The 6,000-nt window shown below is 42.7% G+C and overlaps 1 protein-coding gene across 3 annotated transcripts in view; it reads right to left on the bottom strand.

Annotated features, from left to right (window-relative positions):
* Window positions 1-956: 956 nt before the first annotated feature.
* RBM26 (RNA binding motif protein 26) overlaps window positions 957-6,000 on the bottom strand; it is a 62,528-nt gene continuing 57,484 nt past the window's right edge. For all 3 annotated transcript variants that reach the window (XM_063126074.1, XM_063126073.1, XM_063126075.1), the window contains one exon: window positions 957-1,309. The gene's annotated coding sequence lies outside the window, so the exon portion shown is untranslated. The remainder of the gene's footprint in view (window positions 1,310-6,000) is intronic.

Here is a 6,000-nt window from a genome sequence, read left to right as displayed (position 1 = left end):
CATGCTTGCTCTGGCGGGCCCCAAGAAATAGTTCAAACAAACAGTGGAGGTTGTCGTTATTTGTGAACCAGGCCATAACTTTTCATAAACATTTAAGCATTGGAAAGTGCTTTTTTTTAATGTATTGGGGTGGGTGGGGAATTAAGCTATGAATATATACGGCAGTCTTGACCAACCTGGTACCCTCCAAATATTTTGCACTACAATTCCCACCACCACTGATAATTGGGAAGACTGGTTGTGGCTGATAGCCCAAGACATCTCGAAAACAAATAAGCTGTTATTTGTTGCTCCAGAATGAGTAGTCCACCTTTATTTTTATGTTATTATAAAATATGAACTTTAGCAATGCCAACAGCCAATCAAGCTGCCATGAATACCCTGGTTGACTCCAGCGATTTGGGGTTCTGGTTGCTACCAATTATAAACCCACTGTTGACGATCTTGCTTACTTTTACCTTTCAATGGTCTTGCAGTGATTTCTCCCTCTCTCTCAATACTAAAATCCAGGCCATCGAATGAAGCAAAATGGCGAGAGATTCAGGAAAGACAAAAGGAAGTACTTCTTCACTTAGCACATAGATAAAACTATGAATTTTGTTTCCACAGGTTGTAGCCACCAAGTTGGATTCATCGAGGATTAAGTTGTCAGTGGCTATTAGATACAATGGCTAAATATTATCTCCAATATTAGAAGCAGTATGCCTTTGAACACCAACTGCTGGGGAACATAAGCAAGATTGCACTCATGTCCTGCTTGCGGGCTTCCCATTAGTGTCTGGTTGGCCACTGTGGGAAAAGAATGCTGGGCTGGAGAGGACTTTGATCTGGCCAAGCAGAGCTCTTATGTTCTTACCTTTGTTCCTTAAAGTGAAAGGTGTGTATTGGAAAAGATAATCACATTTTCCCCTTGTGAGCAAAGTTTGACACAACAAAAGTTGCAAATACCACCTAAATACACTGCTTTAAAAATAATGTTTATTATAAAAAAATACAGGAAATCAATTTAAAGAGCTTTCTGTATAAATGAAATTGCACGAGCCCTTTTCTAGGACAGAAATTCACAGAAGTGCAAGTGTTACATTCATGTAGCCGACAATACAACAAATATAGTAAGACATCACAAACTGTCTCATATGCACACGTGGAACTGAATCAATTCAGAACTTTTAATCAATTCAGAATTCAAAACTTTTTCTGCCAGAGACCCAAAGTAAGGAGATGACTAGATGAATATTTGTAACGTATGTATCTCATTCTTCCTCCAAGAGAGCAAAGCATAGCATTCCAGCCTCACGATCACTGTAGTCTATGAGGTAAGACAGAGGTAATTATCAGTCCAGAGCTGTCCAGTGATCCTCATAGTTGAATAAGGATTTGAAGTGGTGTTCCCTAAGTTTCGTCCCAGCATACCAACCACTGCCTTTTTTTAAAGGCAACTCATCCGTTCCAAACAAATAAGTCTTAATACTACTAAATTAAATATGAAAAATAGGAGTAAGGGCTTTATTATTATTATTATTATTTATTTATTTATATAGCACCATCAATGTACATGGTGCTGTACAGAGTAAAACAGTAAATAGCAAGACTCTGCCGCATAGGCTTACAGTTTAATAAAATCATAGTAAAACAATAAGGAGGGGAAGAGAATGCCAACAGGTACAGGGAAGGGTAAGCAGGCACAGGGTAGGGAAAAACTAACAGTAGAAAGTAACAGTAGAAGTCTGCACAACATCAAGTTTTAAAAGCTTTAGGAAAAAGAAAAGTTTTTAGTTGAGCTTTAAAAGCTGTGGTTGAACTTGTAGTTCTCAAATGTTCTGGAAGAGCGTTCCAGGCGTAAGGGGCAGCAGACGAAAATGGACGAAGCCGAGCAAGGGAAGTAGAGGCCCTTGGGCAGGCGAGAAACATGGCATCAGAGGCGCGAAGAGCACGAGCGGGGCAATAGTGTGAGATGAGAGAGGAGAGATAGGAAGGAGCTAGACCGTGAAAAGCTTTGAAGGTTAACAGGAGAAGTTTATATTGGATTCTGAAGTGAATTGGAAGCCAATGAAGAGATTTCAGAAGCGGAGTAACATGGTCGGAGCGGCGAGCTAAGAAGATGATCTTTGCGGCAGAGTGGTGAACAGAAACCAACGGACTGATGTGAGAAGAAGGAAGGCCAGAGAGAAGAAGGTTGCAGTAGTCCAACCGTGAAATAACCAGTGCATGAACAAGCGTCTTGGCAGAAGAGACAGACAAAAATGATCGAATCCTGGCAATATTATACAGGAAAAATCGACAAGATTTAGCTACTGCCTCAATATGAGGAATAAAGGAGAGCGAGGAGTCGAAGATAAAGCCAAGGCTACGAGCTTCCTTGACCGGAGTAAGCGTAACATCATTGACAGTAAGAGAGAATGAGAGATGAGGAGAAGGTTTAGGAGGAAAAACAAGCAATTCAGTCTTTGCCATGTTAAGCTTCAAGCGACGATGAAGCAGCCAAGCTGAGATATCTGAAAGACATGCCGAGATACGATCGTGAACATCAGGAGAAAGTTCCGGAGATGACAGATATAGTTGTGTATCATCGGCGTACAGATGATATTGGAGACCATGAGATTGAATAAGCTTGCCCAAGGGCAACATGTATAAGGAAAACAACAACGGGCCAAGCACCGAGCCTTGCGGAACCCCTACTGAAAGGGGAAAGGAGGAAGACGAGCTGCCATTAGTCAACACGCTGAAAGAGCGACCCGCTAGATAGGAGGCAAACCAGTTATAGACAGAGCCACAAAATCCAAGGTCATGAAGGGAATCTAAGAGAAGATCATGATCAACCGTGTCAAAGGCTGCAGTTAGATCAAGGAGAATAAGAACGGAATAATGGCCTTTAGACTTGGCAGTAAGGAGATCATTGGTGATCTTAGTAAGGGCTGTTTCGGTGGAATGCAGAGGACGGAATCCAGATTGAAATGGATCCAAAGCAGAGTTACTAGAAAGAAAGTCAAGACAGCGAGAGTAGACCGCACGCTCCAGGATCTTTGAAACAAACGGCAACAAAGAGACAGGTCGGTAGTTAGACAGAGATAGCCTATCAAGAGTAGGTTTCTTGAGAATGGGAGAGACTGTAGCATGTTTAAAAGCAGAAGGAAATGAACCAGAGGACAGAGAAAGATTAATAATATGTAGCAAGGAAGGGAGGATAGCAGGAATAAGATTAATAAAGACGCGAGAAGGAATCGGATCACGAGAACAAGTGGAAGGCTTCGAAGAGCGCAGTATTGTAGACAGTTCATCCGCAGAGACCGAAGGAAACGCAGAGAAATTTGCAGGAGGAGCTGACAGATGAGGAACAGGAACTGGAAGAGGAGCAGAGCTGGCCAGATCAGAGCGGATAGTTTGGATTTTAGCATTGAAAAAAGAGGCAAAGTTGTTAGCAGACAGAGAGGCGGGGAGAGATGGCGGATTAGGCTTCAGAAGAGAATTGAAGGACGCAAAGAGCCGCTGAGGATGCCTAGCATTTGACTGGATCAGCGTTGAGTAGTACTGCTGTTTGGCCAGTGAGATGGCAGAAGAGAAAGAGGAAAGTACAAATTTGTAATGGACAAAGTCTGCCCGGTCCCTGGTCTTACGCCAAAGGCGTTCAGCTGCCCGAATGGCTTGAGGTAGCATGCCATTTAACTGGGACCACATTTTTCCTACGTTGCAAAATCTGGCCAAACTGTACCAAGCTGATCTCAGCTTTGTTATTTCCTTCCTTTGCACATAGATAGGAAACTGATAGAACAATTTTCCAAGGAAAAGCCAAGCCACCAAAGAAACAAGTATTTCAGCTACACAAGCTACAGAATTCTCATACCATATTGAATGGTGGTCTCTGTTGTGAATGCTATCTTTATAGGTACTTTGTTCAAGAGGACTAATCAATTACTGCTCCTACTAGTCTAACCAACTTTCACTCTACTCTGCTTGTGTTTTTCCTTCCTGTCATTCACTCATCCAGCCTTGTTTCCCCCCTCCCCCCATTCAGGTAACGATCTGTCTTATGAGAATGGTTACACACCTCTCCCACCAACCAGAAGGAAGTATCTTATACAGCTACAATTGTCGAGGAGGGTTGGTTTCCGAAAGAACGTTATCATCCTCAGTTCTGGAATCCACAGGCGTGTTGTGATTTGCTGAGCAGGATTTCCCCCCTCCCCCCAGTAAATTGAAAAGCAGTGAAAGTGTTGATGCCTTATTCCCCACTCCCAGCAATCACAGAATAATCCTAGAAGTGTGACTATGAATAGGGGAAACTGAGAAAGAACGAACAAACAGGGAGAGCATCACTCCTCAGGTGAAGAAGGAATGCGAGAGTCCAAGGCTCATTCACAGTATCAAAATGTATCCAATGTATGCCGGAGATGCAGAAAAGGAAGGAGTTGAATTTCCCACATTTGGTGGAACTGTAATAAGGCGAATGAACATTATATGAAGACATAATAGGATAGGATATACAATGATACCCACAAATGATTGGATTGGGTTATGTTAAAGGACACGTTAGAAGAAAACATAAGCTATTAGTTCTTCTTAAGTTAATTCTGGCATATCCATCAGCAAAAACAACGAGAATAGCTCATCTGCATTTGTTGGTTTGTGGTAGAGGAAAGTCTGGACTATGATGGTTATAAAAAAACTACTGGTTATAAACTTCTATGGGAAAGAATGACTAATTCAACAGATACCTTTCAGAAGAACTGGACTTTACTCTGTCAATATTTAGATTTATGTAGGCCAGGAGAGCTAGCAACAATGGATATTTTGACAATGTGTAAAAATTAAGAGAGCAATCCTACCCTTCAGAAAGCCAAGAGATGGAAACCTCTGAGATAGAAGGCTTCCAAGTATCCTATGCTCTGCTGGGCTTCTGCCAGCAGAGCATGAGGAGCGAAAGAGGTGATTTTGTGACCTGGTTTACACAACCCAACGACCCACGTTGGGTTGTCAACCTTGTTTGTTCCAGGATGGCTTGTCGTGATGTCCCAACCTGGCACCGTTTCCTCACACACACAAGCCACCCTGAGAATCCATAGGTTGTTGTTGAGTTATTGTTTTCAGGGTAGCTTATAATGAAATGCAAACCTGGCAGAGTAATTTATGTATGGGTTATCAGAAAGGCCGGTCATTCCTCATGATCTCGCTACCAATATCCCAGCTCTATTACATCTTGAAATGACACTAGTAAATTTACTCCTCCACTTTGTCGCCTCCCTAGACAGTAAAAATGTCCCCCCACCAACTTTGGGGAGATCTGTTAAAATAGTTTTTTTTTTCACCTTTGGAGAGACCTGTGCAAATATAGCATTTCTGGGCAGAATCCAACACCTACCTGCCCTCTTCAAGAAACAAGCGCTTCTGCTAATTTTGGGGCTTCTCTCTGGAACTGCTAACTTGCTATTTTGCAACCGGTAGGGGCAGCTTGCAGACTGGAAGTGGCGGGGCTGGCCACGTGCATACCAGAATTGGCAGCCAGCTCCACTAGCAGATGGGCAGCATTGGATCCTGCCCATTATTATTTTTTTAAAAAAAGTTTTAGTGACATTTGCATAAATTTGTGGAAATCACTCAGAAAGTTAAACTAACTAACTAAATAAAAGTTCCATTTCTGCAATTATCCCTGAAGGTGAAAAAAAATCTACAAAATAAACTCTACTCCACGAATGAGCGATTTGCATTCCCTAGCGGAGTAGGCTGCTGAGATTGTTCTGCAAAGGCCTGTGGGATATGTGCTGGGAGCTGGCAGGAGGACTAAGGGGGAAACAAGGTACATCAAGCCACAGATCATCTGATTGTCTGTTGAGAGTAACGTGGGTTAGTGATCAAGTAAGCAACCCACCATAGATTATTTTCGGGTTGGCTTATCATGACATGTGAACTGTGGAACACATCCACTGCTCAGAGCAGGGATGAGAGCTGGGAGGCTGGTGGATCCTGTAGACCCACAACGCCTCCCCTCCCCAGCCACACTCCCTT

This window comes from Elgaria multicarinata, chromosome 5 (assembly GCF_023053635.1).
Source record: "Elgaria multicarinata webbii isolate HBS135686 ecotype San Diego chromosome 5, rElgMul1.1.pri, whole genome shotgun sequence".
NCBI lineage: Eukaryota > Metazoa > Chordata > Lepidosauria > Squamata > Anguidae > Elgaria > Elgaria multicarinata.
Note: the sequence above shows the minus strand (reverse complement) of the source record. Positions and strands in the feature narration are given on the sequence as shown.